Source organism: Lissotriton helveticus, chromosome 5_1 (genome assembly GCF_964261635.1).
Source record: "Lissotriton helveticus chromosome 5_1, aLisHel1.1, whole genome shotgun sequence".
NCBI lineage: Eukaryota > Metazoa > Chordata > Amphibia > Caudata > Salamandridae > Lissotriton > Lissotriton helveticus.
This window is the reverse complement of record NC_136065.1, coordinates 2059977637-2059995537: the sequence shown is the minus strand read 5'-3', so window position 1 is coordinate 2059995537 and position 17901 is coordinate 2059977637.

Below are 17901 nucleotides of genomic sequence, written 5' to 3'. Positions count from 1 at the left end.
TGGAGCTCCACCCTCCACCTGCATGGCGGGGGCTATTGTTAGGCCACTGCTGCAGGCATCAACAGGATGTCTGTCTGTCAGTCAGAGACGGGCAGTGCATGGAGTTACTGTGGCTTTAAGAGGTAGGGAGGGGCGGAGAGGCTGTGTGTGTGTGTTTACCTCCCAATTAAATCTCGGCATTTCTTCATGTTCCTCCATGAGGGCGGGCGGCGCCTCCGCCCTCTCCTCCCTCTCCGCAGTGATCGAAGCATTATCACCTCAGGGCGCTGTGTATAAATACATTAGTTTGCCTGGCAGACATGGGCACAGCTCTGCGGCGGGTGTGTGTCTGTCGCTGCACTATTGTCTTTGTTTGTGTGCATGTCTGTGAACCTGCCTGTGTCATGTCTGTGTCCGACGTTTACTCGTCAGTGTGTCTGGATCATGTGTCATTGTCTCTCTCAGTGATTCTGGGTGTACCAATGTCTCTGTCAGTGAGCCTGCCAGTGTGTCTGACTCTATCGTTTTCACTGTCGGTGTGTCTGGGTGTAACACTGTGTCTATCAGTGTGCTTGTCAGTTTGCTTGGCTCTATCGTTGTGTCTGTGAGTGAACCCGTCAGTGTGTCTGACTGTATGGTTGTCTCTGTAGTGCGCACGTCAGCTAGCCTGGTTGCATCATTGTCGCTGTCAGTGTGCACGTCAGTGTCTCTGGCTGTATTCATTTCCTTTGTCAGTCTGCACGTCTGCGTGCCTGGCTGTATTCATTGCCTCTGTCATTGTGCACGCCTGTGTGCCTGGCTGTATTCATAAGCCTCTGATGGTGTGCACTTCTGTGTCCCTGGTTTTAGCATTGCCTCTGTCTGTGTGCACATCTGTGTGCCTGGTTGCATCATTGCTTCTGATAGTGTGCACATCTGAGTGTTTGGCTGTATTCATTGCCTCTGTCAGTGTGCACGTCTGTGTACCTGGCTGTATTCATTGCCTCCGTCGGTCTGCACGTCTGTGTACCTGGCTGCATTCATTGCCTCTGTCTGTGTGCACATCTGTGTTCCTGGTTGTATCATTGCCTCTGTCGGTGTGCACGTCTGTGTACCTGGCTGTATTCATTGCCTCCGTCGGTCTGCACGTCTGTGTACCTGGCTGCATTCATTGCCTCTGTCTGTGTGCACATCTGTGTTCCTGGTTGTATCATTGCCTCTGTCGGTGTGCACGTCTGTGTGTTTGGCTGTATTCATTGCCTCTGTCGGTGTGCACGTCTGTGTATCTGGCTGTATTCATTTGCTCTGTCAGTGTGCACGTCTGTGTACCTGGCTGTATTCATTGCCTCCGTCGGTCTGCACGTCTGTGTACCTGGCTGCATTCATTGCCTCTGTCTGTGTGCACATCTGTGTTCCTGGTTGTATCATTGCCTCTGTCGGTGTGCACGTCTGTGTGTTTGGCTGTATTCATTGCCTCTGTCGGTGTGCACGTCTGTGTATCTGGCTGTATTCATTTGCTCTGTCGGTGTGCACATCTGTGTGCATGGTTGTATCATTGCCTCTGACGGTGTGTACATCTGTGTGCCTGGTTTTATCCATTGCCTCTGAAGATGTGTACATATGTGTGCTTGGTTGTATCATTGCCTCTGATGGTGTGTACATCTGTGTGCCTGGCAGTTTCATTGTCTCTGTTGGTGTGCGCGTCTATCAATATACCTGTGTCATGTTGGAGTCCGTGTGCACCTCTGTGTGCCTGGCTGTATCATTACCTCTGTCAGTGTACAGGTATGTGGCCTGGGTTTAGCAGTCTCTCTCCGTGTGTACATCTGTGTGTCTGGTACATCTGGATGGTGAACTCTGCTCCGCTTGCAGAGTGCGCAGAGTTTTCCACACTACGCGCTACGAGGAGCTCGCAGAGTTAAAAAAACTCTGCTCGCTTTAATTTTTTTCTTGCTCGTATTCCTCAACATCAAGTTGGTGAGCGTGAAAAATCAACCTTCCGTCGAGCTTTCTCAATGCGGGTGGTCAGATTTCTCATTGCGCGTGGTCGCGTTGAGAAAGCTGCTGCTCGACTAAAAATCTACTTTAGCAGCAGAAAGGAAGCAGTGCCCGCTTGCGCTGTGCATGGTGCCGTTCGCGATGATTGCACAGTGTGGTCAAGCACCTGGCACTGAAAATCACCACGAACGACATTTATCTAGCACACTCTGCTGCTCGCTACGGAGATAATTTTGCACTTCGCCTCCGCCCAGGCGTAGTGTCTGGCTGTATCATTGTCTCTGTTGGTGTGCATTTCTATGAAATGTGCCTCTGTCATGGCATCCGTGTGCACATCAGCATGTCTCTTGCTGGATCATTGCCTCTGTCAGTGTGCACGTCTGTGTGTCTGGCTTTCCATGTGCCTGTGTCTTGAAGTACCGAAAATAAATAATACCATATAGAGCTATACTTACTGATAGCCCCCAATACCAACTACCAATAACCAGTCAGTTGGCAGTGAAGAAGGTACAATCATTTATTATACAACAACTCTGCCAGAGGAGCCTCTCGCGACCTAACCCCTCGAGGTCCGCCGAGAAGACTGCTGGCACATTATCAAGAGATCACATATATACTGTTACATTTCGAAACCGTTCCCTAAAAAGGAAAAATACAAGTTGGTACAGGTTGCTGGAAAGGAAGGACCATATATGGCATGCAAAGCAGCTTCAGTTCGGCTCAGCTCGTTATAGCAAGGTCGATGAGGGTAACTCCCTTCTGCCTATCGTCTCAGGAGGGTTCGCACAGCGCCTCCTGGAATGTGCTTATCCGGCCCACCCCCACCTATAACCTTGACAGGCCTAACATGCAGGAGCAGCAGTTTGTTGCAGTTGTCATGCTATTTCTTGAGGGAACAAACCTTACCGACTATAACTGCTGGGTTTTGCTAATGCTATAGACCAGCTAGGGCACAAAATGGCGCTGGTCGGGTTAAGTTATATTACCCGTCGAAAGGCAGAGACTCATATAGCGAGTGTAGCAACCGCTAAATATTGAGTTATGTGATACCCATTAATGCATTAGTACCTATACTGAACTGAATAGATACATTACGCTAATTTCTAAACGAGACCGTGTGTCTTCGATTTACTCATAAGGCCCAATTTAGACTTCAGTTCCTCAAACCCTCCTTTTAGCGTGATGTAGCTAATTATTTAGGGACTAATCCTGGAAAACCTCTTCATCAATGGCCATCAACTCATGAATCTCTTGTTGGAGCATCTGAGTTTTAGGAGAGATGGGAGAGGGGACCATTAAAGCTGTAAGTTTAGCAGCACAATAAGAGCAACAGGCAGGACCACATTGCATACAAAGACAGCAAGTGAATAGGATGCCTGCAGCCCCGGCCACTATCATTAATAATTTCCATCCCCATGCTGATAAGAGTCCCCAGAACCAACCAGAGAGTGACCAGGATCCATTGTCTGCGTGTATATCTGAAGCTAAGCGATGTAACTTCTGGATTGCTAAATGAACTGTGGGGGCGGAGTCTGGGATATAAACACAGCAGGAGCTGCCGATCATGCGGCATGCTCCTCCTTGATCAGCCAAGATAACGTCCAAAACCAACCGATTTTGAAGCGAGACAAGTCTCTTGGCCTGAAGTTCTTCCGTCATATTTGTCATAATATCCGTAGTAATATTGATGACATTCTCCACCACCCTGGACAATCGCCTAACTTCTCTACTTGTGAATATTGGACCCAGATTGGAAATAATCCCTTGGCAACATCATAAAACTGTTGCAATGAAGTGTCAGTCTGATCAACTTCGGACATCCCGAGTTGCCTCCTGCGTCTGCTAGGAACTGTATTAGAATCATATAATTGGTGAGTCTTGTGATAGTTTGAAGGTGCTATATACACTGGGGGGTACAAGAAAGACAAATAACATCGACCTACCCATCCTCGAGGTAACCAGGTATAAGCATTTTCCCCACATACAAAATAAACATTTGGAAGGGTCAATAACGGCGGGCTGCTGAAAATCTTCATTCTGTAGGTATAGTTACAAAGACTATTCCCGACCTGCACATGTCCCATACCTTGTACACAGAAAGCAGAAGAAGTATTCAAAATGGGTACTCGCATAATTCGCTCGCTAGTAACATTTCTGGTAATAAACTGCTGAAAATACTGTGTATGATTGAAGTTGGTGAAATCAAAAAGTTCCTTTTTCAATCAAGTACTGTATTCATGAGTAGTGTATAAATTCATACAGGCATTTGGATCCAAGTATCCCTCCCCATCATTTCCTGCTGGATCAAAACCGTGGTGTGTCTCGATGTATGCTAGGATCATGTTATAGTCCTTCTCCGTGTACTGTTTAGGATTTTCCACATGATGGGTATACATGGCCGATAGCATCTGGAACCATGCTTCACAACTTCCTAAATATGATAAGGGCAAGGAGAGGAACAAATCATGTTTGTGCATGACTGATGGCAAAAGGCCACAAACCCAACAGTCTGTAACATTAGTGGTACTATGCGTTTGATGGAGCATTTCCACAAATACATTTTTAGCATATGTCTGACGATGTCTTTCCCTATGGGGAGCCAACGAAAACAACAAATGTTCTGGGGGAGCAACAGTAGTTTTCATCATTGCTTGCATCAGATACTGGTACTCTAAATATATGAACACACTCATAAAGATTACTAATATAACCGCTATCACTATTACAAAGGCTATTTTCACACGCATGGTCCAAGCAGAAAACATGGGCACATAAAAAGGTAAATGTCGCGGAACAAAAGGGCGTTCTTCTTCAGGCACAATACGACCAAAAGGGTACATTCCTAGCTAAAAGTCCAAAACTACACTGGGCCAAAACAGACCTTCCTGCCAGAGGGTTCTACTTCCCTGTGTCCGTCTAGAGCCTCACAGGCAGACTCTTATCGTTCATCTTGAAACCATCAATTCATGTTGCACTTCGTGATGCAGAGGGGAAAACAAGTATACAACCTGGGCCCTGGTACGCAAAAAGTCTTTCTTTCTGAACAGAGCAAAATATCAAAGTTCCAGCTCTCAACGGGTTCAGTCCAGTGTCTCGCTCAGTACCTCAGAAAAGAATCTAGCAAACCATATTTACTCAAGTCTTTCCTTATCTCCTAGCCGTTTCGTCTGAGGTACCGTGATGTTTTCTCGGCTGCAGGTTGTAACGGACATGACCCGGGACTTCCTGATCAGCAAATAACACAAGAGAAGGTGTGTTTCCTTCATCAGAGCCACTACTAATGGAAGTGACAGCCACAGGATCAGGGGCAATTGCAGAATCCACTGGTGCTGCCTCACCGATCCCGTTACACCTTCTTCTAGCCTCTGCTCCATTTTAAGGGCGTCGGAAAAAGGAACAAATCTGGTGGTTCTCTCACTTTCCTGTGTCAGCATTCCATCTGGATGCTGCTGATCATAAGGAAGCGGGAGGGGCAGTTTCTTCAGGTGGGACACATGGATCCAGTGTCTTTTTCCGTCCACCTTCACTGCTGTCCGCGTCGCCAGGAGAATCTGGTATGGCTTAGACCACCTTGGAGCCAGGCTGGTGTCTCTCTGATATTTCTTAACCAATACCCATTGGCCAGGTTCCAAACGATGTCCGGGGCCCTCTGGCAGGGGCTGCAACACGGATGCTACCTGCTGATGAATAGAACGAAGATCTTTAGTCAGAGTGTACAGATAGTCTATTAACATAGGATATTCAACATCTTTAAATGATCTCGGTCTAGGCACCCCCATACATTAGCAGGCCGCCCAAAAATCACTTCATAGGGCGAAAGGCCAGAACGTGAATGAGGGGTAACTCGTAACGACATTAGGGCCAAGGGTAGGGTGTCAGGCCATTTTAGGTTAGTACTCTCTTGGATTTTTGCCATTTTTAGTTTCAAGATTCAGTTATATTTGTCAACCAATCCTGCTAACTGAGGAAGTCGAGCTGCATGGAATTTCTGTCTTATTTGCAGACCGTTACAGATATGCTTAACAAGGGCCCCATTAAATTGTCCCACGTTGTCCGACCAAATCAAACGGGGCAACCCAAATCTGGGGATAAACTCTTTGAGAAGAGCTTTTGCTGTTGCCAAGGCAGTGTTTTCTTTAGTCGGGTAGGCCTCAACCCATTTGCTGAAGGCACAGACCACCACTAAGACGTATTTCAGGTTGTTGACGCGCTCCATATGGATATAATCCATCTGGATCACTTCAAAAGGTAAAGTCGGGGGTGCAAAGTTCCCACTCAGAACAGTTTCTCCTTTTCCCGGATTATGTTGCAAACAGACCATACAATATTGGACTAAATGGACAGCCGTCTTCTGAATATTGGGGTTATTCCATACTGGGTCCAATAAGGCACAAATGTCTTTTGCCCCAATATGAGCTGGGCCATGAGCCATAGTTACAACGGCCTGTACCAGAGCATTGGGCAATAACCATTGTTGTCTTTCAGTCAAATCAACCCAACAGTTATTTTAATCCAACCTTCCCACCTTCTGCTCCCATCGAACCAACTCAACCGGGGTAGCCTCTTTCTATATTTCTTGCACACTTTCTATGGTATTATTAAACAAATCAGATTCCTCCACCCACCTTGCAGAAGAAGTTACGAACATAGAGGTGAGTGTGGACTGGGCTGTTTGTTTAGCGATTTGGTCAGCAAAAGCATTCCCTTCCCCAACATCATCCACTATTGCCTTATGTGCACTGCATTTTATTATTGCTACTCTTTCTGGTAATGTCAGAGCCGTAAGCAATCGCAACACTAAGGGACCATTCTGTATTTTCTGACCATGAGAGGTAAGGAAACCTCTTTCCTTCCACAGCCGCCCAAAACTATGGGCCACGCCAAAGGCATATAGGCTGTCAGTATAGATGTTAACCTCCAACCCCGGGCTCAATTCACAGGCTCGTAATAATGCCACTAGCTCAGCAGCCTGGGCTGATCAATAGGGCACTCGAGAAGTCTCAACTACTGTTTTTAGCGTTGTGACTGCATATGCAGCTATTGTTGTACCATCTGCTAACTTGAAACAAGAACCATCCACATACAATTCCCCTTGGGGGTCAGATAGAGGAATGTCTGTGAGGTCAATTCTCCCCTTCGTTTCTTCTTCTGTCCGAAATATACAATCGTGTACATCGTTTTTAGTTTCATCAGAAGGGAGAGGTAGCAATGTGGCAGGATTCAAAGTAGCACATCGCTTAATCGTGATATGCGGGTCAAACAGAGTTAATTCATAACCAGTAAGGCGTGCACTCGTAAGATGCTGTATATTCGTTTTATTTAACAAGGCATCTACAGCATGAGGCACCATCACCGTTAGGCTAGAATTTAGAACGAGCCCCTCTGACTGTCGGATGGCCACCGCAACAGCCGCAGTGGCCCTCAGACAGCTAGGAAGCGCTCTGGCAACATTATCCAATGTGGCCGAAAAGTAAGCACACGGTCTTAGCTTACCACCAAATCCTTGTGTTAACACTGAAAGCGAGCAACCTTCAACCTCATGCACATACAGTACAAAAGGTTTACGGTAATCAGGGGTACCCAAGACGGGTGCAGAACAAAGAGCAGATTTCAGAGAGTCAAAAGAGTGTTGACATTCATTGGACCACGGAAGAGGTACATGCACATCTTTAGTGGTTAAATGTAACAAAGGTTTAGCAAGCAGAGAAAAGTTAGGAATCCATTGACGACAGTAGAAGGTAATGCCAAGAAAAGCACGAACATCACGCTGGGTACAAGGCACAGACATGTTAGAGATAGTAGTTATACGTTCAGGAGTCAAACGCCTCCCCGCTTTCGACAGTAGATGACCTAAGTAGGTCACCTCCTGTCGACAATATTGAAATTTAGACAGGGACACCTTATTACCCTTCGCTGCTAGGTGGTGCAATAGTTTCATAGTGGCGTCTTTACAACCCTCTTCAGTGTCTGATGCCACTAATAAATCATCCACATATTGTAGGAGCACATTACCCATAGGCAAAATCAAATCGTCTAGAACGGCTTTAAGGGCTTGACTATAGATGCTAGGACTTTCGGTGTAGCCTTGAGGAGCGTGACAAAATCTGAAACTGCGGCCAGATAATGAGAAGCCGAAAATCTGCCGGCTATCGGGATGGATTGGGATACTAAAGAAAGCATTCTTCAGATCAATGACCGAAAAATACCTCCCAGTTGGAGGGATCATGTTAAGTATGGTAGTTATATCAGACACCACTGGGTACTGGGGCACCACAATTTTATTAACCTCCCGTAAGTCGATCACAAAACGATATGTATCGACGTTTTCTGAATTGCCAGTGTCAAGAGTCTTTTTCAAAATCGGGAGAATTGGGCTGTTACAAACATTAGCAGCTGTTTCCTCTAATACACCTTAATCAATCAAATCCTGTATAACGAAGAGTAAAGCCCGCTCGCCAGCCGGCGAAATCTTATATTGAGGTATCCGTGGTAACTTTACACCAGGTTTCAATGTTATATGAACAGGAGGGATGTCTAACCTACCGACATCCGCATCCCCGTAGCCCACAGCGTAGAGGGAACAGTGGCAAATTTAGGTGGAAGAGGTTCGTTTTTAGCAAAGTACTGTTTCATATCTTGATTGGGGGGTTGTATTGTCAAGTAGACACCGTCCGGGGAGCAGTGGATTTTCGCATTTAATTTCTATAACATATACAGACACAATAAATTTTCGCCACAATGCGAAGTCAACAGAAAGGGGGAGTCAACAGTAACTGGACCGATAGTGAATGGGAGCGGCCTGGAGATGGGGCTTCCCACCGGAACTCCTGAAAATCTCACCGAAACATTATTTTGCCCGGACAGAGCAGCCCCGGGGACCAATGATCAAGCAACAGAACTCTTCATTGCTCCTGTGTCAATCAGAAAATTTTCGGAAGTCCCCATCAATTCCCCCTTCACATAGGGTCCTTGTTGATTGACTGGTATCGACACTTGGCCCCCACTCTGTCCTTGGCTGTCCGACGTATAAACATACCCAGCTTTGTCTCTAAACGCGTAGTCCTCGTTAAAGTATTGCCCACCTTGCGGATTGTCAAAATGATTTCGCTCAGAATGTCCTTGCGCCGCTTCTTCTCTACGCATATCACTTCGGTCTGGACCATCTCGACCACGTTCCCGCCCTTGGACAGCTACGTTCTGTGCTAACAGCAACAGACACTGGGCTCTCCAATGTCTTTCCTGTTTACAGTACGCACACTGATTTATCCCCAACGACGGGACTGGGCCTCCACCTCTTACTGTCCCCACCCCTCTGGACACGGGCCCTCGGACGCCTCTTCCTCCTCCTCTGACAACTTGCTGTAATAACACCCGAGTCTTGAGGTCCTTAGCCTTCTTTTCTATTTTGTCCTTACTTTCATTTTCCCGATGCTCATAGTACTGGGCCAAACTCAGTATAACAGAAGGGGTGGATGTTGTCCAAGTACTCTCGGCGGCTTGTAGCCGGGTAGAGACTTCTGGTAACAAGTTGGTCACAAAACGATTTACAAATAACCAGATCTCACCCTCTGTAGCAAGGTCCTGTCCGCTAAAGACAATCAATGTGCCTTTAAATCTAGTGAAGAAATCAGAAACACTTTCTTCTTTCTTTTGCTTACAGGCTGTCAATTTGACCCAATCAACCTTGCGAGGGGGAATCAAGGAATGCATGTAAGCAATAATTTTGGCTGGGAGGGTAGTAATTTCATTTTTCGGCTTGTCCCCTGGTTTGCGGTCCTTATCCCATTCTTTCAGCTGTTCCCATGTTCCTCCTAATTCGGCAACTTGATCGGTGTCATGTACCTGTCGCCATATATCCACAGGGACCAACAGCCCGAAAAACAATTCAACATCGGCTAAAGTCATTACGGCTGAAGCCGCAGCTTCAGTCAATTTCTTATAGTAGGCTGTGGGATTCTTACGGGGATCGGGAAGCTGTGATTTTAGGGCCAGAACTTCACTACTCTTCCATGGAGTGTATACCCATTGCTCCTGAAACCGAGCCTCTACTCTGTCTCTTGTTACTACGTTCTGATTATTACGTAGTTCGGGTACTTCAGGATGGAAAATGGGATGCACTTCCCTCATGGGATGTTGAGAATCCCAATTGGGACATTTCAGAAACATCCTACTTCGGTATTTTACCATGTCTCTACGTTCCTGTACACTTCCCCTGGGCTTAAATCAAACTTATGAGTTCGGTCCAGAATGTCGTACAATATCTGAGGAGCCAACCCGTCTCGAAAACATTGCTCCCAAATTTCAATAAGGTAACGAGACATTTGATATAATGCATTCTGTTGCATAACGGGTTCAAGATCCCTTATGGTACTCCACTCCATAAGTCAGTCACAGTGTACACATTTTTCCGCCTCCATTTAACTGCCTGCTCTGCTATTGTTTTTTTTCACTATATCCAACTGCTGCCCTTGTGAATAGTCGCCTAGCGTTTAGTCCACTTGTGTCCCCTAACGGAGTCTGGTCCCTTACTTCAGGTGTCGTACCAGCCGACTGAGAAGTCCATATAGGACTTGGGGGCGCTAAAATTACACGAGAACTTCCTATGGGTTGCTGTATACCAGGAATTAGGGTAGCTGCATCTCTTATTGAGGTAGGTGTTGCACTCGAAGTACCGGCAGTAGCGAGAGATATGGCTACGACGGGGGCCGGTGCTAGGGGAGCAGTGGGTACCTGGAGGGGAACAGCGGGATACACGCGCTGTGGCGCATACGGTGGGGGAGGTCGAACGTCCAATAAATCCTGTGTTTCATCTTCAGCTTCATTTCGAGTAACGTAACTTTTGTCTGTCTGCAATCTAAACTGTCTATTCAAACAATCAATATTCTGTTCAGTCTGGTTTTTATCATAGGCGACGGCTTTCTGGGTAACAGTCTGTCCCGCTTTTATCTTGACTAATTTCTCTGCTCTGATGCGCCTGCACTTTGCTTCTTTCTGCCATATATTAAGGGTGTCAAACATGGCTTGTCTCCTTCGCTTAAAAAACAGACAATCTTGTAAATATTGAATCTTCTTTTCATCAAAAGACCCTGTCAACGGCCACTGTAGTTCTACATTATCCTTTGTATATTTGTGCCACAAGGTATTAAGAGTGGTGTAAACCCGTGCTTGCAATACATATCATGACTAGGGCTCCCTTCTGGAGGGGCCGGTTGGCTCTCATCCAATCTTGTGCCTTTCCGACAAATACAGCCGAAACATAACTTACTGAAGCACGGCATTTTCTTTTTAGAGTCTAATTTCTCTGTCTGGAAGGGAAAGAAAGTTAATTACAACACTCTCATACACATGGCCATGTTCAAGCAACTTCAACTATTCACATACAATGAACATACAACAATCTTCGAACAACATAAAAGACAAGACAGGTCTTTACTAAACAAAAGGCAGAGCCCGTCGTGGAGAACTTGTATATTTTCCAATTCTTAACAAAAAGAAACCCAAAGTCAAGTAGTCATGTCCTCAGACTACCTAGAGATAGCCACACAGGTTTTCAAACCACAGACCGACCTACGGACCATCCAACAGCCTTCCTGGTTCACGTCCTGGACTATTCTGGCTTAGCCCGCTGTTTAAGTGTCGCTCCAGATCTGCTCAGGGGCTACCCAATCGTAACCGCCAGAATTTCCGAGAGCAGTCCGGCCGGGTGCGAACTATCACAAGTCACACCTAGGCGTCTGGTTCATATCTCTATTACTCACCAAGATTGCTCAAAACAGGAGCGTCTGCCCGTGCAGTCTCAGTACTGCCCCGTCAGACCTCCACCAAGTTCTTCGTGGTCTCAAACCACCAAATACCGAAAACCAAAATCAAAAGGGTATCCAGCACAAAACAAGACGAATCACTCACCCGGTGTACTCCGGTTCGATTGCAAGTTTCTCCACTGCCAACTCCTGAAGACCAACAGGGTCTGCTTCTGGGTTACACCCGTAGGACTCCGGCGTGGGGCCACTAGCAGCTGAGGCTCCCTTGATCGGGAGAGCAGAGTAACTCCCAAACTTCGGTCAGTCCACCCCCTCGACCAATATTACCTTTTCTAACGTCCCGCTCTTTTCTGATTACGGAGGGACGACCCCAACGCGGAGTCCCGGCGGAGTCGCCAACTGACGTACCGAAAATAAATAATACCATATAGAGCTATACTTACTGATAGCCCCCAATACCAATTACCAATAACCAGTCAGTTGGCAGTGAAGAAGGTACAATCATTTATTATACAACAACTCTGCCAGAGGAGCCTCTCGAGACCTAACCCCTCGAGGTCCGCCGAGAAGACTGCTGGCACATTATCAAGAGATCACATATATACTGTTACATTTCAAAACCGTTACCTAAGAAGGAAAAATACAAGTTGGTACAGGTTGCTGGAAAGGAAGGTCCATATATGGCATACAAAGCATCTTCAGTTCGGCTCAGCTCGTTATAGCAAGGTCGATGAGGGTAACTCCCTTCTGCCTATCGTCTCAGGAGGGTTCACACAGCGCCTCCTGGAATGTGCTTATCCGGCCCACCCCCACCTATAACCTTGACAGGCCTAACATGCAGGAGCAGCAGTTTGTTGCAGTTGTCATGCTATTTCTTGAGGGAACAAACCTTACAGACTATAACTGCTGGGTTTTGCTAATGCTATAGACAAGCTAGGCCACAAAATGGCGCTGGTCGGGTTAAGTTATAATACCCGTCGAAAGGCAGAGACTCGTATAGCGAGTGTAGCAACCACTAAATATTGAGTTATGTGATACCCATTAATGTATTAGTACCTATACTGAACTGAATAGATACATTACGCTAATTTCTAAACGAGACCGTGTGTCTTCGATTTACTCATAAGGCCCAATTTAGACTTCAGTTCTTCAGTCTATGTCATTATGATTATATCCTCTCTAGCAGTGACATCAGTCAGTTTCATTGTCAGTGTGCATGTCCCTGTGTCTGCCTGTCATTCTGTCGTCGCTTGCAGTGATCTCAGCCTGTTTCATTGTCAATGTGCATGTCCCTGTATATGCCTGTCATTCTGTCATTTCTGGCAGTGATCTCCACGTGTTTCATTGTCTGTGTCAGTGTGCGTGTCCCTGTGCTTGCCTGCATCATTATGTCCTTGCTGTTGTGCTGTCCTGTATGTCTGCATGTCCAGCGTGGCTGTCCTTCATGTCTCTGCATGTACCCGCTGTAGCATCCTCCCCAGCCCAGGACCATTGCAAATGAAAATGCCACACACGGAGCTCTGAATCTGGATTGTATGCCTTTATTACTCCATGCCACTGGAGTCAAGCTATCCTGGCTGATGGGGGCTGAAAGCCCGAAACCGGTCCTAGGATGCTTGTTTCCAGTCCAGGGAAGACCTGGCCTGGCAGTTCAGGCTGGACTGTTCCCATTGGACGCAGGGTCAAGACTGATTTGCATATCGTTGGGTCCAAACTGGAATGGCATGGTGTGCAAAAAAAGAATGGATTTAGGCCCAGATCTCTGTACTGGGGTGAATGTATGACATTGTTCTGCATTCACTCCAAATTGTTCTTTTTGCATTTATCACACCCAGTGGGACGGGTCCCGTGCTCTCCATGCAACTGGAGTCAAACTATCCTGTCTGAGGTTCTGTGATTCTCGAACCAGACTCCATTTTGTTCGAGTTGTTCGTGACGCCATTTTGTGTTGCCCTCACGTAGGCCGTGGAGGTAACCGAACGAACAAAGTTGCATGGGCTTCGTTGTTCATGTACGCATTAACTAGACCTTTTCTGACTCGTGAGTGAACTGCAGGACGCTGACCCCGTCACCTGAAACTGACCCTTTTCGAAGCCAATTTCTCTGGCTGATCGTTGTCTGAGATTGCCAATCAATGTTCAGGATATCATTAACTTTAGTTCCCTTGTACATTTCTTATCCTATTCAGCATCTGAAATGTTTCCTTTTCTTATGACTTTTCATTACATGGGTAGTGTTTTCAATTATGGGGTTGTCCGGCTGTGGAAATCGAATTTGGGACATTCCTAATAATTAACTTGTGGGTCGGTACAATGTAAATCGAGCTTTTACGATGTGATAATGCGTGGGAAAATGTATTTCATTCGTCAGTGTTTGTCGCAGTGGGTGTGCATTTATAATGAGTAAAATGTGGATAAAAAGTGTTGTCTTGCTCTATGAAAGTTGAGCAGTCTCCTGAGTTGTACACCGTGTTGTATTGCTGGGATTACTGTTACTTGCTGCAGCTAATAAATTTGATCTTTGACGCCACCCAGAAGTATTCTGTGTCTCTGTATACCAAGACAGGTGAATCCGAAGACTTTGGGTGTGCCCCTGGCGCCGCTGGGTTCTAAAACCCGGTTCTTCAGTTGGCGCCCAATGTGGGGCGACTTCAGCGGTACTGGTCCAAGCACGAGGATCGTGAGGAGCCACGTGAGGAAATTCTGGAGGAAGGCCATCCACTTTATCGACCCCTGTATGTCGTCTGTGGTCCGAAGTTTTTTGCTGCGAGGCTTTCCGCTTTCCGACGGCTATGAAGGACTGCTGCCCTGACTGTCGCCCTGTGTTGGACCCTCGATTGACGATTTGTAGAGCGAGACGATAGACGGTCTTCTGGTGGCGTGACAGATATTTAGGTTAAGTATAAGTGGGTCGCTCCCACGACTTTGTTTTGTTTCTTGGTTTTGATTCGGTTATTGCAATAGTCGAAGCCGAGGGACTCGTATATTTACGAGTGTATCGATAGTTGATAACCCCTTGAAGTTTGAAGCTAGATTAGTGAGCTATAAGATGCCTGGTCTCAGCAAATTTAGGAAATGGTTTAGTTGTGGTTGCAACAGGGATTCCCGATTGGAGGATTTGTGTCCGATACCTCCGGTTGGAACTCCGACCTATGAGCTCTTTTCAAAACACGGAGTGGGTCCTATCACCTATAATGAAGTATGGGTTCGCTATACAAAGAAAGATGGTGTTTTACGATGGCCCCAACATGGTAGTTTCAAATTAAATATTTTAGATAATTTGGAAGTTGCGCTATTTAGGAAGAAAGCCTGGCCGGCGATGTTTGATTCTTTCCGCCTTTGGCGTAAGGAAGCCAAACAGCGAGAAATTAAGCAAGCAAAGAGAGATAGTAAAGATAAGAATATGTCAGTACTACAAGCTGCTAGGCAGTTTAAGGAAGACGAAGAAGATCATGTGAGTGAAGTCTCAGATAGACAACGTTGTATGGCCATTGACAAATGTTATCCGGCCTTGACGCCTTCCCTTTCAAAAGTGACTGAAGACCCTGAAAAAGATCCTTTGATGTCTCATTTACTGAGATTACCACCCCCTTATGTTCAAGGAGCTACTGCACCTCTATTACCCCCGGTTGTTGCACCCTTTGTTGTTCAGCCCCCTGCTGTTGTTCAGCCATCCGATTCACAGATGGTTCTCCCTCCTACAGTGCAGCCCCCTCTAGGGCCGCCAGCTTTGCTATCAGCTTTGCCTCAAGCTCTTGTACCTTACATTCCTGTATCTCCGACTCCTGCTACTCTGTCCCTACGCCTCTGTCACCTCAAAACACTCTTTCTCCTGTCCTTATGGCAACTTCTTCTCCTTCTGCTCGAAAACGAATGACTGAGACTGTTGCTAGTCTTTTGTCTCCACTCTTTGGGTCACTGAATATGACCCCTGTTTCGGAACGTAAGCAGAGTCGTAGTCAGCTTCCTGGTCCCGAAGAACGGGCAGTGTTGAATCTTTTGGCTCATAGATGGGTTTCAAATGCTTCTAGGTATAATTTACAAGCGGTTATGGATGTTTTCTTACAGTGGGAGCCGCCTAAGCAAAGGTATGTTTTTGATGAAATGTGTACTTTTCTCCGTCAGTAATGGGAAAATAATGAGTTGGTCCGATTTCGCAGGAAGTGCTTGATGTTCAGTCCGAATTTGCTAAAGGGGCGATAGTGGAGTCTGATGTTGCAGACGCTGTAGAGACGATACTTGTTTTTAGGTCTAGGCTTCCGCCTCAGACATTGTACGAACCTGATTCCTCTGTTAGGAGGAAAGTGAAGCAGTATCCTATGAGAGAAGTTCACCCTGTATGGCGAGAGGCAGTTGTTGCTAATGCTAATTTGGGCGTTCAAGCTGCACCGGCTCATTTTCAACGAGTGTGGGTACATGTTCCTTGGAAAAGAGCAGAGGTCTTGGCTCTTAAGCAGACCTTACCTGACCCCCGTAAGAATCCTGCTGGTTATTACAAGGAGTTGTCTAAGACAGTTGATGCGTGTGTTATGAATTTAGCTGACATAGATACGTTGATGGGTAATGTAGTTCCTCAACCTTTGTGGGCGAAGATCCGTTAGGAGGATCATGCGCCAGAATTAGGAGATACGTGGGTTAATATTACTGCTGCAGATGGTCGGCAGGTAGGAGGTGCCAAACCTGAGCCCTTAGTTGCAGAATTACCTGGTAGGATTATTAATTTAATGAAAGCTATGCTGCCTCCTTTACGAGTGAATTGGGATAAGTTAGCAGCATGCAAACAAAAGAAAGACAAGAGTGTGTCTGATTTCTTCACTAGGTTTGAGGAAACGTTTATCGATCGTAGTGGTCAGGACATGAGCACAGAAGGTGGTCAAAGGTTGTTCGTGGACAAATTTGTCTTTAATTTGCTTCCCGAACTTTCTAATAAGTTACAGGACTCTGAGAGTTCATGGGCTGTTTCTTCGTCGGCCCAGATATTGGCTACTGCACAATATTATGAGAATAGGGATAAAGATGAGAAGGATAAAGTAGAGAAGACTAGAGACCTAAAGACGAAAGTTCTTTTGCAGCAAGCTTATCCGCCTCATTTGAATCAGCCACACTTTCAGCAACCCCCACAGTTTCAGAGATTGATGCAGAAGCCTGAGTTTTTCGCTCCGCGATTTCCGCCAGGACCTAATCAGTGTGCTTATTGCAGAGAAGAAGGTCACTTCAAGAGTAGTTGTCCGATTCTGTTACAGTGTGCGAATGGTGTATCTGGTCAGAGAGGTCGTGGTGGTTTCCAACAAGCTCCTAGGGGTAGGTGACGTGGAGTGTTTCCTCGGGATGAGCGTTCCTTTCCCCCTCAGAATTCTACGACTGTTTTGACAGACAGAATGTTCCGACTGTTCAGTCTGCCCTGTACTACACTGATGACTATTGTGTCGAGAGTGAGAGTGCTGGTTACAATGATAGATAGGACAGCCATGGGCAAAGAGAGGGAGTAGTGTCAGTTCCAGTACATCAGATTGGACCTTATGTTGAAGTGATTACATCAGGTGTGGCAGAACCTTTTCTTTTGGATACTGGTGCGACGAAGAGTTCTATTATGCACTCTAAACTTCCTGGCGCACCTTGGTCTGGCTTGACCAATGTTTCAGTAGGATTTTCTGGCGCCCCAGTTCGTAACCTGGTTTCTAGTCCTTTGCCCCTTTCTATTGGCCCTTGTAAATTGGAAGCTCCCCTTATTCTAACGACTGGTTGTGGTGAGAATCTGTTGGGTTTGGACTTGCTGAAAAGATTGCACGCGACATTACATTGCTCTCCTTCGGGAGTACATCTTACGATGGGTAAGAAAGTGATTTCCCCGATGTATTTGTCTAAAGATTGCCTTCCACTGGAATTGCGTTCTCTTCCTGATACACTTTGGGCTACGGGTCCCAATGATGTTGGTCTCTTGCAGATTCCACCCTATGTTGTTACCCTTAAGTCAAATGCTAGGCTACCTCGTATTCCTCAATGTAAAATATCTAGTGATGGCGAGAGAGCTCTTTTAGCGATTATTTATGATTTGGTTGAGAAGGGTGTAGTTAAAGAAACGAGAGGTAATGTGTGTAATAGTCCTGTTCTGCCTGTTCTTAAGCATACTGATGCTTCTCAGCCACCTGTGTATAGGTTTGTGATCGATCTTCGAGATGTCAATA